Raw genomic sequence first — 23,418 nt, forward strand, 5'->3', positions numbered from 1 at the left:
CTTTGAGGAGAAAATCTGGTTTTCTCTTGGGAATTGTTTGTTTTGAATCTATTGTTTCCTAATCCACATTGAAATTTGACAACAGAAACTTGTTTTGATGCTGCACTTGTCACCGACAATATTTCTCAAGGTGCTTTGCAGAGGAATAGCAAGAGGAAAGATGCACTGATGCAAGAGATGGTGAGAGAACGTTATTCAATACAATGAACTTTGAGGAGGCAGGAAAAAGTGAGGCTGTATGACTTTGGTGGGAAGGATAAGGATGTCAAAATAAATGGTTCAGGAATAAGAACTTTATGCAGACCAGTAAATAAACAGACAATAAGCAAATCTATTGTAGTATGAATGAGATCTGCTTTGCTTGAGATAAACTTGAGTTTATGAAGGGTAACTGACAGAAGGCCTGCAAAATGTGGAATAAAATATGGAAGTGACAAGGGCAGAGATTGGGAATGATATGGAAATAGCAGAAAGTCTACTTCTTGACATCCAAATTAAATATCTTGGAGATTCATAGAATCATGCATCTCAGTTTTAATTTAATGATCTAGCTATGATTGAGTTTTTTGAAAAAGTAACAAAGATGGTTGATGAGGGCAGAGCGGTGGATGTGATTTATATGGACTTCAGTAAGGTGTTTGACAAGGTTCCCCATGGTAGACTGGTTAGCAAGGTTATATCTCATGAAATACAGGGAGAACTAGCCATTTGGATACAGAACTGACTCAAAGGTAGAAGACAGAGGGTGGTGGTGGAGGGTTGTTTTTCAGACTGGAGGCCTGTGACCAGTGGAGTGCTAGAAGGATTGGTGCTGGGTCCACTACTTTTTGTCATTTATATTCAAATCACTTATATGAGCATCGGAGATATAATTACTACATTTGCAGATGACACCAAAATTGGAAGTGTAGTGGACAGCAAAGAAGGTTACCTCCAATTACAATGGGATCTTGATCAGATGGGCCAATGGGCTGAGGAGTGGCAGATGGAGTCTAATTTAGGTAAATGCGAGGTGCTGTATTTTGGGAAAGCATATTTTAGCAGGATTTGTACACTTAATGGTAAGGTCCTAGGGAGTGTTGCTGAACAAGGAGACCTTGGAGTGCAGGTTCATAGCCTCTTGAAAGTAGACTCGCAGGTAGATAGGATAGTGAAGAAGGCGTTTTGGTATGCTTTTCTTTATTGGTCAGAGTATTGAGTACAGGAGTTGGGAGGTCATGTTGCGGCTGTACTGGATGTTGGTTAGGTCACTTTTGGAATATTGCATGCAATTCTAATCTCCTTCCTATCAAAAAGATGTTGTGAAACCTGAATGAGTTCAGAAAAGATTTACAAGGATGTTGCCAGAGTTGGAGGATTTGAGCTATAAGGAGAGGCTGAATAGGATGCGGCTGTTTTCCCTGGAGCTTCGAAGGCTGAGGGGTAACCTCAGAGGTTTATAAAATCATGAGGAGCATGGATAGGATAAATAGGCAAAATCTTTTCCCTGGGGTGGAGGAGTGCAGAACTGGAGGGCATAGGTTTAGCATGAGAGGGAAAGGATATAAATGGGACCTAAGGGGCAACTTTTCACACAGAGGGTGGTGTGAGTATGGAATGAGCTGCCAGAGGAAGTGGTGGAGGCTAGTAAAATTATAGCATTTAAAAGGCATCTGGATGTATAAATGAATAGGAAGGGTTTGGAGGGATATGGGCCAAGTGCTGGCAAATGGATTATGGGATATCTGATCAGCATGGACGAGTTGGACTGAAGGGTCTGTTTTCGTGCTGTACATCTCTATGACTCTATCTGTAATGCATTCACGGTTTCTGAATTTTTGATGCAGGATATCCTATTAAAAGTTATTTCAATTAAAACAAGTTGGATAACTTAGCTATTGTAAATTCATGATTTGGAGATGCCGGTGTTGGATTGGGGTGTACAAAGTTAAAAATCACACAACACCAGGTTATAGTCCAACAGGTTTAATTGGAAGCACACTAGCTTTCGGAGCGACCTGATGAAGACCTTCACCTGATGAAGGAGCGTCGCTCTGAAAGCTAGTGTGCTTCCAGTTAAACCTGTTGGATTATAACCTGGTGTTGTGTGATTTTTAACATTGTAAATTCAGTAATAAACATTTTGACCACTTATTCTCCCCAGGTAAGAACCTAATTGTACGTTGTTTCATAGGTTGAGCAATCACACAGCATGATCACTACTTCTCAGTGCACATTATTAGCACCTTGTTGTGGTTGCTATGCAACAACCAAGCAACCTGTGGCAATGTCTTCACTGGTGCTAATAATATGAAATGGTGTTATTTTGTGATGTTTGTCAATGGAATCAGATACACAGTATTCCAGCTAAAGATATGTAAAGTATCTAGACAGGTGCCAATAAGATCAAAATGTGACTTGCTAATGCTGCCTTCCAAAAGAGTGAGTGTGTGGCACGGGGGCATAGTGATTAGCACAGCTGCCTCACAGCTCCAGAGACCCAGGTTCAATTCCTGCCTCAGGCGACTCTGTGTGGAGTTTGTGCATTCTCCCCATGTCTGCGTGGGTTTCCTCTGGGTGCTCCAGTTTCCTCCCACAGTCCAAAAATTTGCAGGTTAGGTGAACTGGCCATGCTATAAATTGCCCGTAGTATTAGGTGAAGAGGCAGGTCGGTGTGGACTTGTTGGGCTGAAGGGCCTGTTTCCACACTGTAAGTAATCTAATCTAATCTATACCCAATCAGTATAGTTTGAGATTATAACTGTAAAAGTTAAAACAGGTTTACTATGAGAATGCCAGTGCTAAGCATCTTCACAAATCCATGTAAAAGTAATTATGTTGTGATTTTTAAACATTCTGCTGACAGGAAGTGAACATTGCTGGCAAGGCCAGCATTTATTGCTGTTTCTAATTGCCTTTGAGAAGATGGTGGTAAGCCACCTTCTTGAACCTTTGCAGTATATGTGGTGTAGGTACACCCAGAGTGCTGTTAGAGAGGGGCTTTCAGGATTTTGACCTAGTGCTGTAATTTCCCCATTTCTCAATTAGCTCTGAAGCAGGAGGGAAACTGATAGTCAATTGAGGTGCACAGAAGGAAAGACCAGTAAAACTTGCAAATGGCACATACTAGTCCTACTCTTCATGTACACTTCAAAATAGCACTCCTTTACATTCGCATCCAAGTAGTACTGTCTTTTTCTCTCTGTTAACAAATCTATCAGATCTTCTAGCGATCAAGTAGCTGATAGGCTCATTGCAGGTATTAAAACTGCAGACCAGGATGACCTGCCGAACTGGAGCTGTAGCTAGTCAGAGGCAGCCTAACAGCAGAGGTTGTAGTTGCTGCAAGGACAGCCCCACCCCGAACCTGATTCCCAAGATGGAGTATCAAATTCCCAGCTTGGCGAACAGAACCACAACAAACATGGAGTATCACCGTCAGGAAAGGGAAGTTTTGTTTAGGGTAGAGTGGTGGTGTTTCTGGGGTTGGGCGGGTCACAGGGAGAGGGGTCAGAATCAAGGGAATGGGAATTGCTCTCAATGGCCTGTCCTGGGTCCAGTCCCTTGGTCTTGCATGAATCACTCTCCTGCCTGCCTGTATTGGGTTACCAGTCAGGTTGGCCAACTCATCGTCTTCCCATCTGGAGCTGAAGTCATTAATTGACCACTCAGGGCCTCAACTGAAGCCAAAATAACAAGGTCGAACTTGGGTCTTCCCAAATAGAATTTTATTGAAGCCTGGTTGGGTAGGTCTGCCATCAACCTAGCTAATTAAGTTGACTTCTCAATTTTTCAGCCTGATAGATTTACCCAACAAATGGGAAGGAACAGTGAATCATTTCCAAATCAGGATGGTGTATGCTTGGAGGGAAGTGTGTGGGTGGTATTGTTTTCATGCAGCTGTAACCTTTGTCCTCCTACGAGTAGAAATCTTGAGTTTGGAAAGTGCTATTGAAAGAGCTTTGGTGAGTTTTCCCAATGTATCTTACAATGGTACACACTGCTGTAGTTGCATATTGGTAGTGGAGGGAGTGAAAGTTGGTGAATGGGTTGCCAGTTGATTTGGCTGTTTTTCTCCTAGATTAGATTCTCTACAGTGTGGAAAAAGGACCTTTATGTAAGATGTTGAGTTTCTTGGAGATTGGAGCTGCATTCATTCAGGCAAATGGAGGAATATGCCATCACACTCCTAACCAGTGCTTTGTGGATGGTGGATGCACTTTGGGAAGTCAGTATGTGAGTTACTTGCTGCAGAATCCATATCTCTGACTTGTTTTTGCAACCACTCTTTTGGCTGGTCCAATGTGGTCCCTGATTGATAGCAACCACTATGATATTGAGAATTTGGTGATAGTAATGCCAAAAAGATGGTTAGATGCTCTGTTATTGGAAATGGTCATTGACTGGCACTTGAGTGAAGCTGGTGTTTTGTAGTCAGGAGTCACACAATATTAAGTGATAGTCCATCAGGTTTATTTGAAATCACAACCTTTTGGAACGTAGCCCCTGAAGTGGCTACTCTCCAAAAGCTTCTGATTTCAAATAAACCTGTTGGACTATCAACTGATGTTATGTGATTTCTCATTTTGTCCACCCAGTTCAACACTGGCACCTCCACATCATGGTGTTTTGCAGGTTATTTTGTTTTCTGTTCAACAGTAGATACAAGACCTGAAACTAAACATCATATTTATGAAAACACTGACAAATTATTCATCAATTTATATAAGAATGTACTATCGCAAGGCTGATTTATAACGCTACAATTAATCCAACTGTGAGAACATAGCATCAGAAGGAAAAATGGAAAAATATTTAGAATAATAACCATAAAATGCACAATAAATAGCATTTGAAATTTTCCTTCTAAAATTAAGTGTTTTAAAATTGAATGAAAGATAAAAGAGAAGCGAATATATAAATACATTTTGAAAACTAAAATATGTGTATAAGAATGGTCCAACCTAATAATATTCTGAAAATCTGTCACATTCCCTGTTTAGCCACGTAACTGTTTGTTTTCACAGACCTGTCATCTCTGTTTCCACTTCTGATTTGCTACCGAGGTAGAATTGGTATATTCGGAAGAAAAGACCATCAGAAATTATACCTACTTCATGTTGTATTTGGATAAACCTAAATTGAAAACTTTCCATGTGTATTAATCTGTAATTGCCCCATTGATTTTGCACATAAACAAATCATATACATTGAAAAAAAGGCAGAAATTGCCAAAGAAACTCAGCAGGTGTGGCAGTGTCTATGGGAAGAAAGCAGAGTGAACATTTTGAGTCCAGTGACTCTTCATCAGAACTGGTGTTTTGCTTTGATAGTGAGCATATGAGCAAGGAAAATCCCAGGGTCTGTTCATGGTGTCTGCTGAGATACCAGGATATCTTTAGGGGCTGAACAGTTGCCTCAAGTGCTCTGCGATGTTAAGAAGGAAAATATAAAGATGGTTTAAAAGATAAACGTTGCCCCAGCTGATTCCAGACTGCCTTCAAATATGTTTAGTGCTGCATGTTAAATATTGAAGTTAAACAAAGCACAACCAATACATTAACAAAGAAAAATAAACATTAAAATTTTCACATCAAGAGATTTTGCAGTGTTTTTGGGAAACCAGGTATCTTGCGGAGCATTACATTAACATGATGATAGCTTAATTTTGTTACTGGACAACTCAGATTCCTGAATAAAATAGAGTTTGATAGATTTTTTTTTAAAAACGTTAGTTAAAATGGTTGTAAGTCACTGGGACACATTCACATGAGACTGCAGACTTTCTTTAACAACACAATAAAATTTTATTATTTTAATACAGTATATAAAATGTAAAGCGAAACAAAGCTTCAACCTTTTTTTTATACAAACCAATGGAGAAATTCAAATCCAGAAAAAGTACACTCCATCTCTGAACTTGTTTGAGTTTAGTTAACTGGCTGATGATAGTTTGTCTGCTGTGGAATGTGGAGCCTATATGTTGCATTTTTTTCCCCAAATCTACCAGCATGAATTCATCCACAATGGTAAGAGACTAAACTTTCTCACTTCTAATAACTGCAGATTTCTAACCAAACTCTCCTGGTTTCAAAGTTTCACAAAACAAACCTTTCCATTGAGGTGACTGTGTTTTCCCTGAACAGTCCAAAAGAACTGCCTAATCGCATTTTTTTTTAAAGGCCAACTTGTGTTTAGAAAAAAATTTCTTTCTTTTAAAAGGAAATGAATATGCCCATCTTAGAAACCCTTCATACACTAACAAAAAATATATTTCTTGTCAATTCATAAATTGGACACCTGGATTTGGTGTCACTTCACTGGTTATTTGAAAGGCTCAAACTAATGTAACAAAACTCAAATAGTAAAATCAACAGTACATAGTCAACATGGCTTTGTGCATGGGAAATCGTGTTTCACAAACTTCATTGAGTTTGTTGAAGAAGTAGCAAAGAGGATGGAGGAGGGCAGAGCAGTGGACATGATTTATATGGACCTTAGTAAGGTATTCAACAAGGTTCCTCATTATAAACTGGGTAGCAAGGTTACAGAGAGAACTAGCCATTTGGTTATAGAACTGTCTTAAAATAGAAGACAGGGTGTGACCACTGGTGTGCCACAAGGATCAGTGCCGGGTCCACTGCTTTTCATCATTTGATTTTGATATGAACTTAGGAGGAATAGTTAATAAGCTTGGAGGTGCAGTGGCCATTGAGGAAAGTTACCTCAGAGTACAATGGGATCTTGATCAGGTGGGCCAATGGGCCGAGAAGTGACAGATGGAGGTGCTGCATTTCACAAAGGCAAATCAGGGTATAGGTATAGGTTTAGGGTGCAAGGGGTAAGATTTAAAAAGGGACCTAAGGGGCAACTTATACATTTAATGGTAAGGTCCTGGGGAGTGTTGCTGAACAAAGAGACCTTGGAGTGCAGGTTCATAGCTCCTTGAAAGTAGAGTCACAAGTAGATAGGATAGTGAAAAAGGCGTTTGGTATGCTTTCCTGTATTGGTTAGAGCATTGAGTAAAGGAGTTGGGAGGACATGTTGCGGCTGTACAGGACATTAATTAGGCCATTTTTGGAATATTGCGTGCAATTCTGGTCTCCTTCCCATCAGAAGGATGTTTTAAAACTTGAAAGGGTTCAAAAAAGATTTACAAGGATGTTGCCAGGGTTGGAGGGTTTGAGCTATAAGCAGAGGCTGAATAGGCTGGGGCTGTTTTTCCTGGAGCATTGGAGGTAAGGGGTGACCCGATGGAGGTTTATAAAATCACGAGGGGCATGGATAGAGTAAATAGACAAGGTCTTTTCCCTGGGATCCATAACTGGACAGTAAAGGCTTAGGGTGTGAGGGGAAAGATTTAAAAAGGGACCTAAGGGGCAATGTCTTCAAGCAGAGGGTGATCATGTATGGAATGAGCTGCCAGAGGAAGTAGTGGGGCCTGGTACAATTGCAACATTTAAAAGGCATCTGAATAGGTATATGAATTGGAAGAGTTTAGAGGGATATGGGACAAATTCTGACAAATGGGACTAGATTAATTTAGGATATCTGGTCAGCATAGATGAGTTGGACCAAAGGACCTGTTCCATGCTGTACATCTCTTTGACGCTATGACTCTAATAGCTTCCACATGGCTTTTCTATACACCTCCCATAATGGTGTAATTCTACACCTTTTACTTTCTTCAGTTAATTGATGTACATTTTCAGTTAAACCAAGTAATTTTAATGTTTTTCTTTTGCTTATTACAAAATGTGTTTCCTCCGCATTACTGGGCATTCATCTGTTGATTTTCTTTTTCTTAAATTGGACTGTGTTCTTGGTATGTGGGCCATGTTGTGCACAATCAACATTGTGACTGTATAAAGCTGGCTTGAAGGTCTCTCATTCCCAGTGTTTTAACATGATCTTAGTTATTGGTACAAAGTTTTATCTTTTGGCTTCTGTGGCATCACTCATCCTGAGGATTTTACGTTTGTGGAAATGATTCAAACTGCCCTTTGGGTCCTTGAGCAATAGGATTATTACGCTTCATTCCAGCTTTGACCTCAACTAAATATCATTACTGTGATGAAAAACCAGACAACCACTTGTTAAGACAAAGCTTGATACAAAACATTTTATTGATCTGAACTCAAATTTTGTTTGATAATGCTTCTGTGAATCATATGTTTTACTACATTAAGATGTTATGTAAATGCAGTTTGCTGATTATGGTGGTGTCCCTGTCTTTCTTGTTCACAGACAATCAGAGGTCAATGAATTTGAAAGCAATGCATACGAGCAATTTTGTAACAAATTTAATAAGCTGACATTGTTTAATTTCGGGGAAAAAAGCTTTCACAGAACTGGCATTTGAAATGTTAATTGCATTCTACTTTTTTTAAGCTTACAAGACCAGGCTTTAACTAAAAAAGCCAAATTATTTAATGTTGAGACTAATCAAAAATTATTTGAACTATGAGAACAGAATTCCTGGAAATTATGGTCTGAAATGCGGACTTTTAACTGTATACTGTATTGTAAAAATTGATAATGTTCCCTTTGGAACCTTTTCCTGAATTGAAACATTTCTTTGTATTTGTTATTAATTAAAGGTTAATGAGTTACAAACCTTGATTATAGATAATAAATAAATAAATGTGATGGTTCCCTTTAACTTAGTGTTTTCCTTAACTGCTTCCCACTTCCAACTTGAACAAGAAACATTTATTTTCCTCCAACCTAATTTGCCAGAGAAGAAAATAATTTGACAGTTTGCATTACCCACATACTTAATCATAGTCTAAAGTATGCAAAGTATTCATTTCCTCTAATTCTAAAACTGTTAAACACACAGCTTTGAAGTTAAATGGATAGTGTCCTAGATCAGCTGATTCATCAATGAACTTCCCTCCAACATAAGGTCAGAAGAGGACATTCGCTGATGATTGCACAATATTCAATACCAGGCAGCAATACCTGAACAATATCTAACTTGGGCTGATAAATGGCAAGTAACGTTTCAGCTGCATAGGTGCCAGGAAATGACTGTCTGCAAGAAGAGAGAATCTAACCATTATTCCTTGCCATTCAATGTCACAATCATTGTTGAATATGACTGAGCAGAAACTGAGCTGATCTAGCCACTTTAGTAATGTGGTTTCAAGAACAAGCCAGAGGCTAGGAATCCTGCAGCTAGCAACTCACATCTCAACTCCCCAAAGTCAGTTCACCATTTACAAGTCATAAGTCAGGAACATAATGGAATACACCCCATTTGTCTGGATGAATGCAGCTCTAACAACATTTGAGAAGCTTAATATCATCCAGTACAATGCAACCCCTTGACTGGCACCAGATCTACAGTTATTCACTTCTCAACCTCTTGTCCCATCAATGAATTTAAAAAAACTCTCCACTGCAATACCATAGTGGAGGGTGAGCCCAAGGATAATGTGAAGGTTCACTTGAAAGTCAATCATCATGTCCAGAGTTTCATTCAATGATGTACCCATTTGAATATATTGAAAAAAATCACTCATTCAAAAAAAAACACTTCATTGAATTTGGCAGCTTCTCAAAAGCTTGCCTTTGGCTGATCTGTCTGGTTGCTTGTGGCTCAATCTCTTTACATAAGCTTTCTCTAGGATTTTATTCTTTGAACTGCTCCTTTAGACCACAAAATTCTGAAAGAAGAATGTTCTCTTTTATTACAAGTGTTGTTTTGCAACTATCCTGACATACACACGACATGAATTTTTGGTTCTAAATGTATGATCACAAAATTAGCAATAGCATATAAGTAGTTTCTCATGGTTGGTGCTACTAATCACAAACAAAAAAGAGCTGCAGTCCTCTGTAGTCTGGAGTGTACTTTTTTTTCTGTCCAGTATCTACTCAACCACAATTTATGACTCAGGAATCATGTAGTTTGTTGAGAGTGTGGTGCTGGAAAAACACAGCAGGTCAGGCAGTATCTGAGAAGCAGGAGAATAGACGTTTCGGGTTGCCTAAAATGTCGATTCTCCTGCTCCTCAGATGCTGCCTGACCTGCTGTACTTTTCCAACACCACATTCTCAATTCTATAATCTCCAGCATCTGCAGGACTCACTTTCGCCTAATCATATGGTTTGTGGTCACTAGATATTGCCGACAATTAGCAAACAGGGTGCTAGTGGACATCTAGCTTGTGGTTGATGCCATCTGTTGTCTGAAAATGGCGGTGCTTGGACCCATCTGCATGTGCCCCTGCTCAAACAGAATTTTACATTGGCTCTAGAGTCCTGAACCTCCTTCAAGAGCCAATGCTCCTCAACTTCAAGCTACCTCTTAGCTAAGTATAGTGTCTTTCCACCTTGCGAAGAGGTGTTTTTTGTGCAGGCTACTGCTGCACACCTTCCTACGTTCACTGTCCAGAAATGCCTTGGCCGCTTATTAGCTGTCGGGCAGTGGGGATCCCCAATGGAGGGCGCTTTACTCAGGAGTCCTCCAATTTTCCATCAGGGACCTGGGGTGGAGGGTGTTGAATGCAGCAGTCCCATGTAACCGCAGATTGTGGCAGTTCATGGACTCCTAGCTAAATATTTATTTTGCAGCGCAGTGGAGTCTGGGGCCCATGTATATATTGGTAGTGGGCATTTGCATCCCTGTTTTTAGTTATTTGAAAAATCTTTTGCTGCATTTTTTTGGTTGCAATTCAGCGCCACGCTCATAATCTTTGGGCATCCAGTGCAGAGGAGAATGGGCAGATAAGAGGAACTCTTAGTGAGACTTCTCCTGGACCTGGCCAGGCTGGCTATAAATAGGTCCAGCCAGCCGGGTCTGGAGGGAGCCATCTCTACTGACTGTCTGTCCTCTGTGGTTATGTTTGTGCCCAGGTGTCCATGGAGCAGGAGCACACAGTGTCCATCAGTGCTCTCGAGAGAGGTGGCATTGCTGGGGATACAGTGCATTATCTACCCCCCCCCCCCCATCCTTACTGCTCTCCCTCCTGTGCTAATTCATCTGTTATTTTGAAAATAATCCCATTTTTGTTTAAAATCTTTCTCTGACACACATTCTACATCGTTTCCAATTTTGATGTTGGTTTGATGATTATCCTTATTTAGGATGGAAGTTTTCGCTAATGATTGAAATGAGTGCCTGAGATGATGATTGTTCTCCTTCTATTCTTTTTGTTCACTCTACAAAGAAGGAACCTGATTCAGAGACCTTCGCAATTAACAGAAAATATCAATTGCTGATAGTGAGGTTTCATGTTAGTAAATTAAACACTTATCTTTAATTCTTTCCTGACCATGTCCTGAGACAACATTTTAAATCTTAGCATAAAAGCTCTCTTTACTCATTCTGCTATGTGCAAAAGAAGTAGGTATCAATCTAGTTTCAAAGCATGATTATAATCGTCGCTTCATTGCATATTGATATCTGAATAATGGAACAGTTTTAAATTTTAAGGTAGTATGTCTTTCAAATGTTCAAGCTGCACCATCTTAGAATCACACATTCTTTTTGCCTAATTTCATATCGTCCTTCAGAAATAAAATTTTTATTGCTGGTGTTAAAGCAGTACAGTGAGTTGAGCTATAATCTGCTCTGAAGGAGGATGGGCTACTGGGTGTACATCTGAATCCAGAAAATGAGCCAAAGCTGAACAAATGCTTTAAAATAAGGTGAAACAGTCCACAATACAAATCCTGATACAAGGTGTAGTAGTGTTTTACTCTTTTGCAAGGATGAAAAAGCATTGCAGGTCCACTGGCTCTGTAGAATTCATTTATACATTACTGACTGGAGATAGAAACTAAATTTTAGGATTGCTGAAAATCTAAGAAAGTCTGGGTGTATTTCCACCACAGAATTTTGGGTCTTGATACATTTGGTTTACTTTCAAACTTATTGTTTTTGAATTAAATTTCAGCTTTAGGTGTTGCCCTAAATAGTTTGCAGGATCCATTTACTTTCACTGGAAGCTAACCACTGAATTAACAGACATGCAGTGCACTGCAGGTTCAAAAGATAAAACTAGTTTGTTGCTCTATTGTTTCTTATCCTGGATTTGACAGCAGGCTAGATCTAGATAGGAAGTTATCTGATTTGATTATTTTAAACAAATACTTTTCTTTAAATTTAAGTAACTTCAGGAGGAATGAGGCTTAGTTGAAACCAGTTAAACCAAACATTAGAATAAACACCCAATTAAGAGTCACAATAAAATATTAACGATTTTGTCATCCTATTTTAGATGTTGACTGATCTGAAGTATATGAATTGACTGCTATTTAAACAGAAACGGCAACCTATTTAAAACAAACAACTGACCTGACCAGTATTGACAGTTTCTACTAGACCTGCTGTTCAATTTGACACCACCAATCCCAGATTAGAAAAGAATTTTCTTGTGAAATGCTGACAAGCTTGCACGTAGATTAAATACTGACTTTGATCGTTGGCATATATGATAACAGCTGTAAGCAGCTAATAGTGTTACCATGGCAACATTCTGGACATGCAGGGAGTACTTCCTATTTCAGAATGCTAAATTATCGCAAGGCACGAGGACTAGTAAACTGAAAAAATCAATTACTTGTGATATACTGTGGCTCAACAACTCTGACTAACATTGAAAAGAAAAGAAATAAAATACCATCCTTCATGGATAGGAAAAAGTGAGGACTGCAGATGCTGGAGATCAGATTGAGAGTGTGGTGCTGGAAAAGCACTGCTGGTCAGGCATAAGCCCTTGCCCGAAATGTCGAACCTCCTGCTCCGAGGATGCTGCCTAACCCGCTGTGTATTTCTGGCATCATACTCTTGACGTCCTTCATGGATAGCCAAGCCTGTTATCATATTACATCAGTGTTAAGCAAGAACATTATATAAAATTGAGCACAACAGCAAAAAATGGACCCTTGAGATGATGGGTGAACAGGATACAATCAACATTTGACATTTGGCACCCCATAAAAATTCATTGCTTCTGCTAGCCAATGTTTAAGTTCCATTGATACTTATCACAAAACATGAGATGCGGGCTGCTTCTTAAACCTTTGCAGTCCATAGGTGGGCATGCGGGTAGGTAAACCCACAGTTCTATTGTGGTGTCTTTCAAGGATTTTGACCTAACAGTGAAGGGACTATGATATTGTTCCAAATGAGGATGGTATATGGCTTGGAGGGGAACTTGCACCTGTTACCTTTGCTTTTCTGACTGATCGATGTTGCAGGTTTGGAAGCTACTATTAAAGGAGTTTGCTGAGTTGCTGCAGTACATCTTGAATAATGTCCATAGTGTTCTTCTGTGTGTCGGTGGTGGAGGGAGTGAATGTTGAAGGTGGTGTGATGGTTAAATAGGCTGCTTTGTCACTTCTTGAGTGTTGTGGGAGCTGCACCCATTCAGATAAGTGGATATTCTGTCAAATCCTCAACTTGTACCTTATAGATGATAGATAGGATTTTGGAAAGAGAGGAGGTGAGTAACATGTTGCAAGATTCCTAGCCTCTAAACTGCTTTTGCAGCCACGGTATATTTACATGGCTGGTGCAGTTCAGGTTCTGATCAATGATAACCCCAAGGTTGTTGACAGTGAAGGATTCTGAAAATCACGGGGTGATGGTTAGAATTTCTTTTGCTGGAGATGACATCATCTGGCAATTGTATATAATGATTGTTACTTCTTACTTGCTAGCCAAAGCCTGAAATGTTATCCAGGTCTTGCTGCATATGACCAAAGATAACTTCATTATCTGAGGAATTGCAAAAAGTGCTGAGCATTGTACAATCATCAACAAACATCCCCACTTATAATCTCATGATAGTCATTCATGAAGGAGCTGAACAGCTGTGACATGATTCTGAGGTACACCTGCAGTGATGTGCCAAGACTTAGATGCTTAACTTACAATCACAAACATCTTCCTTAATGTAGGTATGGTCCTAGTCAGTGGAGAGTTTTCCATCAATGCACATTGATGCCAGTTTTGCTCAAGCTCTTTGATGCCATATTTGGTCAAATGCTGCCTTGATGTCAGTCTGAGCTCATCTTGCATTTTGATTGTGGTTAGACCAAGACTGGAATGAGATGAAGAGCTGAGTGGCCCTAGTAAAACTCAAATGAGCAGTGATATTGCTGAAAAACTGGCACTTGCCAATGACTCTATTCATGGGTGGTTTAAATAAGAAACGTGGCAGTGAGATTTCTGGGATTAAACTTAACAATTTGAATAAAAGTATGTTCTTTTAAAATGCGCAAGACATTTAAGGATGCCATGCTTTTTTTTAACAATTGAGGTATAATATAACAGATAAAATGAATTAATTACTTGCATCTCAAAGATAATGTCACATCACTCAAGCTTATTTGCTTTTAACCTGGTTTGTTGATGTTTCTAATTTGATAGCATGCTGTAAGTCTGCTGGTGAAGGACCTGAGTAAAAGAACATAACCTTTCCTTCTCTCCTTCCACACATAATCACATTTGTCAGTTCCCAGCTTTAAGGAAGTGCGCCAAGACTGGTTTTTGCAGTCCATGATTGATCTCTGCCAACCCCATGTTTGAAGTAGTTCTACAGTGGCAGAAGGAAACCACAAGAAATAGAACCAGTGAGAATGTTTTTTTGTGATCTGATACAAACTATTATTCACATTATAAAGATTTAGTTTGCTAAATCATAATGTATTACTGTTTGAAACACCTTATCTTTTTACGTCAGCAGTCTACCTCCTGGTACATCATTAGAAATGTCATTTTATATTTTATAATTTAAAAATGATGACTTCTTCCTCATGTAATATGAGAATATACATGAGAAGGGTCTATTACATTCTAATTGGACGATCTGAAATCCACAGTTGAAATATATCACCTAATACCATTCAGCAGGTACGATATGTAAATATAATCATTTAGTTTAAAATTAACAATATACCACAAAGATGGTCAGCAATTTAAGGTCTCCTCTGGTAATCTGATCAAATTATGTCAAGCCATGGGGATTACAACATTTCTCAATATAATGAAGGGAATGTTAGACAGGTAAACAATTCCAAATAAAATTATAAGTTGCTTACTTAGTTTTCCATACACAGAGGAACCTTGATAATCCAACATTCGATTATCCGAACATCGGATTATCCGGCAAGATCACAAGGTCCCGATGCTTGGCTAAACTATGTTATCCGGCATTCTATTATCCGGAATTCGATTAACTGAACAAATTATTCCCCGCCCATGCCCTTTGGATAATCAAGGTTCCTCTGTACTACAGAATTGGAATATTGAGGACCTACACAAACTGCACAATATGGACTGCAGTGCTTCAATAATGTAGCTCACCAAGGCCCATTGGAGGTGCATAATGAATACTGCTTGGCCTGTGATACCCACATTTCATTAATGAATTAAAAATGCATAATTTTCAAAAAAAATCCTGTGATAGAATAATAAAATCTCTGCACATAATCCAGTAAGAATATTTTTGCTAAAGTTAAAATCCCAGGATAATTTTCACAAATCCTGGTATAAAAAGGATTATTGCGAACTCCATAGTGTAAATATTTGTCAAAGACTCAGCTTCCTGTCTTTCTATGAACTGCATCATGTGATGTTGGTTTCTCACTAGTTACAGCACAAAATTAGCATGACTATTGCAATAAATTTGCAACTTAAATTACTTGCCTTATCCACTACACTTAAAAACAAAACAGTGGTTTCTCACAAAATATATTCCATTATAGCTAGAGAATTTACCTTTAATTTGCAAAGGCCCCTTTGGAATAAATAATGAAACTCTGGACAGATTAATTGCAGTATCATGGTGATAGAATATGATTGGAATCTCATAATTAGATTTGTTTCACATGCTGTCAGTCTGTATATTCCACGCTTCACTTCACAAGGAGAGGCGACATTGTTCCTGATAGAAAGGCATTCTCAGCTAGGATAAGCCAAGCATTGTTGCTCATCACCAGAGCAACAGAGAAGTAAAGCAAGACAAGCAGGAAGGAGGAGTAAAAAAGTGTGGTGAGCCTTGGCACTTGTTCTGTTTCCACTTCAATTGTTAGAAAGATGGTAATTAAAAAGTAAAAATTCAGCAGTTACATAGTACCATGCTCTATTGCCAATAAGGCGAGCAACTCAGCTTATCGCACCATTTTACAGGCTGTGAGCATTTTCAAAGCCCAGCTGTTGCACCATAATAGCCTTTCTTCAAGCACAATGAATTAAAGAACTGCTTTACACTTTCTGCCTTTGCAGTCATTCATAGAATCCCAACAGTGCAGAAAGAGATCATTCGATCCATTGAATCCACACCAACCTAATATTGAACAAAACAACTGGGACAAGTTTTCCAGACAACCAAAATGAATCTTTTAAATAGCCTATCTTGATACTCAGTCATCTCTGTGGCTACCTTGAACCTGTGTTGAGGGACAGTGGCCTGACTGCATCCCACACCAACCCCATGCACACAGCAAAGTTCTGTTATTTAGGGACATTTCTGCCATGATGTTGTGGCAGGCCTGAGAGATTTTCCAACTTGAACAATCCAACCCAGAATCAAAAAATTAGATTGCAAACTGTTTGCCATAAGGTTAGAAGTGGGGATATTTACTGGTGATTGCTCAACGTTCAGAATTGCTCAACGTTCAGAAGGCATATGGTGTACTGGGCTTTATTGGCAGAGGAATTGAGTTCCGGAGTCCTGAGGTCATGTTGCAGTTGTATAAGACTCTGGTGCGGCCTCATCTGGAGTATTGTATGCAGTTTTGGTCACCATACTATAGGAAGGATGTGGAGGCATTGGAACGAGTGCAGAGGAGGTTTATATCAGGATGTTGCCTGGTATGGTAGGAAAATCGTATGAGGAAAGACTGAGGCACTTGGGGCTGTTCTCATTGGAGAAAAGAAGGTTTAGGGGAGATTCGATAGAGGTGTACAAGATGATTAGGGGTTTAGATAGGGTAGACACTGAGAACCTTTTACCGCTAATGGAGTCAGCTGTTACAAGGGGACACAGCTTTAAATTAAGGGGTGGAAGGTATAGGACAGATGTTAGGGGTAGTTTCTTTACACAGCGGGTTGTGAGTTCATGGAATGCCCTGCCAGTAGCAGTGGTGAACTCTCCCTCTTTATGGTCATTTAAGCGGGCATTGGATAGGCATTTAGAAGTTATTGGGCTAGTGTAGGTTAGGTAGGATTCGGTTGGCGCAACATTAAGGGCCGAAGGGCCTGTACTGCGCTGTATTTTTCTATGTTCTATGTTCTATGTTCTAATTATTATAACTCATCAGATACTGAAGCAGCCTGTGACCAAATCTAGGAAGACCTTTGCAACATCCAGGCTTGGACTGAGAAGTGGTAAGTAACATTCACACTATAGTAGTACCAGGCAATGACAATCCCCAGGAAGACAGAGTCTAACCATCACCCCTTGATGATCAATAGCATTATCATTGCTCTCCCACTGTTACTATCAACCAGAAACCGAAGTGGACGAGCCATATAAATACTCCATCCATAAAAGCAGTCACAGACAAGGAATTCTGAGATGAGTAATTCACCTTCTGTTTCCATAAACCTTGTAAACCATCTACCCAGCATATGTTAGGAGTGCAACAGAATACTCTCCACTTGCTTACAGTTCCAACAGCGCACAAGAAGTTTGGGAGAATCCAAGATAAAAGAGCCCATTTGATTGGCACCTCCCTCACCACCTTTAACATTCATTCTCTTCACCACCAATGCACAGATGCTACCAGATGCACTGCAGTAAGGCTCTTCCAATAGCATCTTTCAATCCCATGAGCTTTACCACCAAGAAAGTGTATGGAACACCACACATCATCCTGACCTGGAATTTTGTCATTATTTTTTCATTGTCACTGAGTCAAACTTCTAGAGCTTCCACATAGCTCAATCGGTTTCCCTGTTCTCTAAAGAATACAGCAGTTCTAGAAGATAGTTACTACCACCTTGGATGATATGCAATAATGCAGACTTAGCCATGAACAAATAAACAAAAATATGAACCAAAAGTATATTGTTACCCTGAGTACATTTATGTTTAAGATAAAAATGACGAAGAATGTGAGATAATTCCATTGCTCTGGAACAGCATACTACATTACACGTATAATAAAAATTTGATGCTTAAACAAACCCTTAAATCACCAATAGCATTCCTCAGAAGAGTGATACTGTTAAAAAATTCTTCATGATTATTTTTATCCTACAATTTGATCTGTTCCTGACAAGGATAATTCGTGAAAAATGCTGTCAAAGAAAATGGAAATCATGCACAATGAAACTCCAAAAGGTAGCTTTTAGTTGTAACAGAAAAATGAACAGCTCACTGATGGGTTAACAGCCCTGTCTATTCAAATTCCCAGAGTATCTCCAAGAAAAGTAGGAGCAAACTACTACAGATGCTGGAATATGTAATAAAAGCAAATTGTGAACCATTTCTTCCCTTTCTCTTAGCTTCTTATCATGTCCTCTCTTCTCTCCACCCATCTCTGTGTCAGTCCTTTCAAGTCTGGCAAGAAACACACCATTGTTCTGCCATTCTCACATTCCAATCACTTAGTCTGAACTATCAACATCTTACTCTCCCAGCACCCTACACGCACTCCCCCCAACTCTCCAAACTATAGAATAAATGCTGCCCCCTCCACACTTCACTTCAGCTCTGATGAAGAGTCATCTAGACTGGAAACATTAGCTTGCTCTCTCTCTCTCTATGGATGCTGTCTGACCCACTGTTATCTCCAGCATTTGTTGTTTTCAGTATCTCTAAGAAATGCTGCAATGATTGGGAGATCTGGTGACCTATGGTGAGGAAGAATACATAGCTCGTCCATTGAGAATTAACCTTATGGCTTCCCAAATTATTAGTTTCTTTTAAAGCATTTTATTAAATTATTGAAGTGGAAAAAAAAGACTTGAAAAACAACAAATGCATATATAAGAAATGAAAACAGTACTGACGAAACTCAAGCATGTTTGGTAGCATCTGTGGCAGAGTTGATGTTTTGAGTCCAATAGGACTCTTCTTTGAAACTGAAGAATTCAAATCTACAGCGTTCAGTACTTTGTTTTTATTTTAAGTTATGAGACGAGCCCACTTTGTTCATTGCCTTCTCTTTTGTCACTGTCAACAGTTGATTAGTGTACTTCTCCTTCCAATAGAATCCATAATATTACATACTGAGGCAAGGACATTCATTACTCTATTATGGTCTCTTCAAGAGAATAATACTGTTGTGAAGATTTATGAAAGTAGCAATGTTCAATTCTGTTAGATTATTATGAACAGTCGACTGACTTCCACCTCATGGTAATGCTGATTTGTAATATTCTTTTGAACAAAATTATTTTTACACAATTCTGAAATAAGGCAAATTAAACCAGGCCAGTGGTCTGTTACAGAGAGTCAATAATTTAAGGTTCTCCTTTTAAAATGACAATCAAATGTTCTATCAAATGCAATATGATCTTATTTTGTAACATGGGAATACTGGCTTGTACTGTTGAATTATGGTCCTTTTATAGCCAGTAATGGCTGGTTTCAGGAATTCCTATCTAAAGATCTTCACGCATTATCAAAATGGATGTGTTTTGTGCAGTAATGGGTTTATTGTCAAATTAGGCTGTAATTTAGAGTGACTGATGTGTGAACTGAACTGCTGATTAGCTAAGTGGGACCTTGATGTGCAAAAACTGCACATTGTGAAAATCTAATAGCTCTAATATTTCCTTCCAATGTCATTGATGTTAACACAAAAGAGAAACAGAACTTCCTTTTACTTTCATAATTCAACTTTGTATTCTACAGCATAAATGTGCTCTGGGGATATGGTCAGTTGGTTTGCATTAAGTGTATTTAACATGGTTAGAACTGTACCATGTTGGTTTGGGCTTTAGTTACATGATGAATATGACTTCCTGCAGCTCATAATAGTTAATCTGCAGTGCTTCACAATTGATTCATAATTGTATTTTTCTGGAACTCAGCTGAAGAAACTATCCTGTTTTATGATTTCAGCAGCGTTAGTTACGAGGGTATTTATGTATTTTGCACACTTCAGAAATGTGCAGGTTATGTTTGGTTTTACAGCACTTAATCTTGGTTTATATCCAGCATAATGAAAGGTAAAACTAACATGAAGAACTAGTAGAAAATCAACCATTTGGTAATGTTTAATAGTGAAGATATTTGATTTTTTTGTTTAAACTCAGCCAGCATACAGCCCATGTTATTCATAGTAGTTATTGAAAAGAATAGCACAATGCAAGCCTCAATCCTCAGGTGGATTCTTAATTTTAGCATTTATATCCATGCCATTCTTGCTGTAGTCCCAGACTCTTCTACCACATCAGCAAAACAAATGATAAGACAGTTGCATTTAATACTGATTAGGTATCATCTAATTAGAAAGTCAAATCAGCCGGAGAACAGACAAGAACGAAGGGCAGAAATGTGCCAAACCTGTTGCGTTTTATGTTGCGGGGGAGTTAGGACATTATCCCATCTAGAAAAATAAATGCATATCATTAGAAGTAGGCAAGATTCAAGGAAAATTATGGTGTCTGCTTTGTAATTTTCATTTCATAGTGGAACTTAAATCAATCATCAAAAAATATTATCTCAACATAACCAAGTCAATAGCAAAATACTGAATCTCAAATCAAGTTCAATTTGTGTTCCTTAATTAATTGCACCATTACATTGAGTTTTCCATTTGGAAAGCAAAATATTTGTTTTTGTTTGTTAACTCTGAAACATTTCCAAAAGCCTTGCATTTATATACTGTGGTGGCTTTCTTGTTTTAGGACATCCAAAGCCCTTGCCACTAGTGAAGCATTGTTCATTTAATTATGTAGGAAATGTCATATTTCAAAATTCTGTGTTCCCTGTATAGAAATATCTGGTGTGGTAATGTCAAGCAAAACCAGCATAATTTAGAAGAGTGTAATACCAGATTGGTTGCTGTAATAATGATGGGGGAAAGGGCTACCCTATATTTGAAACATTACAACTCTTCTCTGCACTTGTCACATGGGTAAATTAACTCAGTGGTTGCAATCTTGCTTCTCAAGTCAGAAGGTCATGGGATCAAGCCCTCTTTTAGAAATGAGGTAAATGATTTGTACTGTCACTTCAATGCATTGCAGAGGTACTGCACAACTGGACTGTCTTTCAGGTAAGATATCAAAGAAAGGCTCTGTACACCTATTCTGGTTGCACTATATGAAGAAAGCAAGATGTTGTCTGTGACCTGAGCAATTTCCTTTCCCTCACCCAAATGTCACTAAAGCAGATTGTGAGTATTAAGTTCAATAGACTCTTACTGTCTTGCAAATTTGCCAGCATGATAATAATCGCCATTTCACAAATAATTGTTTTTAAAAACTTTATGCAACATGATATCGTGAGAAGTATAAGATTTGTTCTTAATTCCCATGTAAAGCAGTCATAACAGAAATTTATTTTTTTTTAGTGGAAGGTTGCCAGATCAGTAACTGCACTTCTATTAAAAGTACTATTATTAGATCAGGTCTGTTCTTTGGTTTTTTTTATTTCAATTGAGTCAGTTGCTTTTGCAAGCAGAATTACCATTATGAAAGCTAATTCATACTCCTTTATATCTATTTGTACTTTAACAGGACCTGGGGGTCCAATTGGTGAACTGAAGTTAGTACCTGTGGCCTTTGTCAATACATGCCTTCAATATTCCTGATAAAGGTCCAAGTTACTAATAGGTATGGAGACGCTGCTCATATTATGTTAACCCATAGTAAAGTGTACATGCAGCATCATAGTTAAAATCAGATTTGCTCAGATTTTAATAGATCCAGCTTACCCCTGTGCATCGACATGAAAATAATGAAAATATTATGCTTCCTTTCTTTTATGAGCTATGTTTCTTGAATGAAATATAAAGGTTTTTTTTTAATTTGACACTTTTCCTAGCCTTTATTGCCTGTTATTTCTCTATCATAACAGTAAAATAAATTACTCTTGGCATAAAAATGGGAAAAAAAACCTGCAGATGCTGTAAATCAGAAACAAAAACAAGTTGTTGGAAAAGCTCAGCAGGTCTGGCAGCATCTGTGGAGAAATAAGAGTTAACATTTTGGGTCTAGTGAGCCTTTTTGCTTTCTGAGGGAGTGTCACTCAACCTGAAACGTTAACTCTGATTTCTCTCCATGGATGCTGCCAGACCTGCTGAGCTTTTCCAGCAATTTCTGTTTTTGGTTCTATATTTGATATGTTTAATTGTCTGCTCTTATCCTGATTTTTCACAATCAGAAGGAAATCCAAAACATTCCTACATGATGGATGTGAGATGTTCACATACAAGTTAGACAATGAGCATCTTGGATCTGCTTTTTATTAGTTATCTGTCATACAGATAAATGCTCTGAGCTAAGTCTTCATTTGGGACATATACCATCTTAAATGCTAATGGAAGTATTAATAATACTATGTACACCTGTTGAGCGAAGCTTTTGAAACTCAGCCAAGCATTCACACCAGAGAAGATTATCATTTTCAATACTAAACTTTAACACAGCACAGCACAGTATAGCACAGCGTTAAATTTTCACACTTCCTGATGTTTGTGAAATCACTGTGAGGTTCACTGTCTGTAGTGGTATCATATACTAAAAAAAAAGCTGGGGTAAAATTTTTGGCAATTCCCATCCACCAGGAGTGAGAACGAAAACATACTGATCACTTGATGTAAAAAAAAATACACTTCTGGAAGATTATTACAGAATATTAGCATAAGGCATCTGAAATCAAAATTGTGCCTGTGTGAAGTATATGGGCTAGATTTTATTGCTGTATGCCAGATGCATTTTTGGCAGAAGTGGAGAGGGGATGGAACAAATAGATCTGTAATGTGACTAGCCCATCACCTGCCCACAGATTCCCAACCCAGTCCCAATTAAACAGTAGATGGCTATTGATTTTGGTGCCACTGACTTCTTTTACAACAAATGGACAATCAAGCTTGTTAACAAGTCTATGACTGAAATTACTCAAAGAGTAGAATACTGCTGATGCTGGGAATCTGAAATGAAACAGTTGGAAAACCTCGGCAAATTAGGCTGCATCAACAGAGAGAGAAACAGAGTTAAATGTTATGCGGGGCAGACCACAATATGCATTTGGGCAAGGAATGTTGTAGGCTTTTCTTTTTAACTCAGCTAAATGGGCCAAATGAGGGTGGGAGGAGGAGGGGGGGGGCATCTGCAGACTGTGCATTAGGGTCAACTCCCCCCTCCCAAAGCAAAAAAAGAGTTGCACTGGCATTGATATTTCCTGCCTAGCTCCCAAAACCCAACCTCCATTTTCCCTGTCGCCACTCCCCCCTCCCCAAAAACTATCCTGAGCCTCCCCGATTCCACAACACCTAAAGATGCCCAGGACTTGCATGCAC

The 23,418-nt window shown here is 38.7% G+C and overlaps 2 protein-coding genes across 4 annotated transcripts in view; one reads left to right on the plus strand and one right to left on the minus strand.

Annotated features, from left to right (window-relative positions):
* immp2l (inner mitochondrial membrane peptidase subunit 2) overlaps positions 1–23,418 on the plus strand; it is a 558,776-nt gene that overhangs the window by 245,901 nt on the left and 289,457 nt on the right. The gene's annotated exons all lie outside the window — the stretch shown is intronic.
* lrrn3a (leucine rich repeat neuronal 3a) overlaps positions 1–23,418 on the minus strand; it is a 51,682-nt gene that overhangs the window by 6,756 nt on the left and 21,508 nt on the right. Inside the window, exon 2 of one of the 2 annotated variants that reach the window (XM_060839820.1) lies at positions 20,457–20,499. The exons of the other annotated variant lie outside the window; for it this stretch is intronic. The gene's annotated coding sequence lies outside the window, so the exon portion shown is untranslated. The remainder of the gene's footprint in view (positions 1–20,456; positions 20,500–23,418) is intronic. 2 annotated transcript variants of the gene reach the window in all.

This window comes from Hemiscyllium ocellatum, chromosome 19 (genome assembly GCF_020745735.1).
Source record: "Hemiscyllium ocellatum isolate sHemOce1 chromosome 19, sHemOce1.pat.X.cur, whole genome shotgun sequence".
Classification (NCBI taxonomy): Eukaryota; Metazoa; Chordata; class Chondrichthyes; order Orectolobiformes; family Hemiscylliidae; genus Hemiscyllium; species Hemiscyllium ocellatum.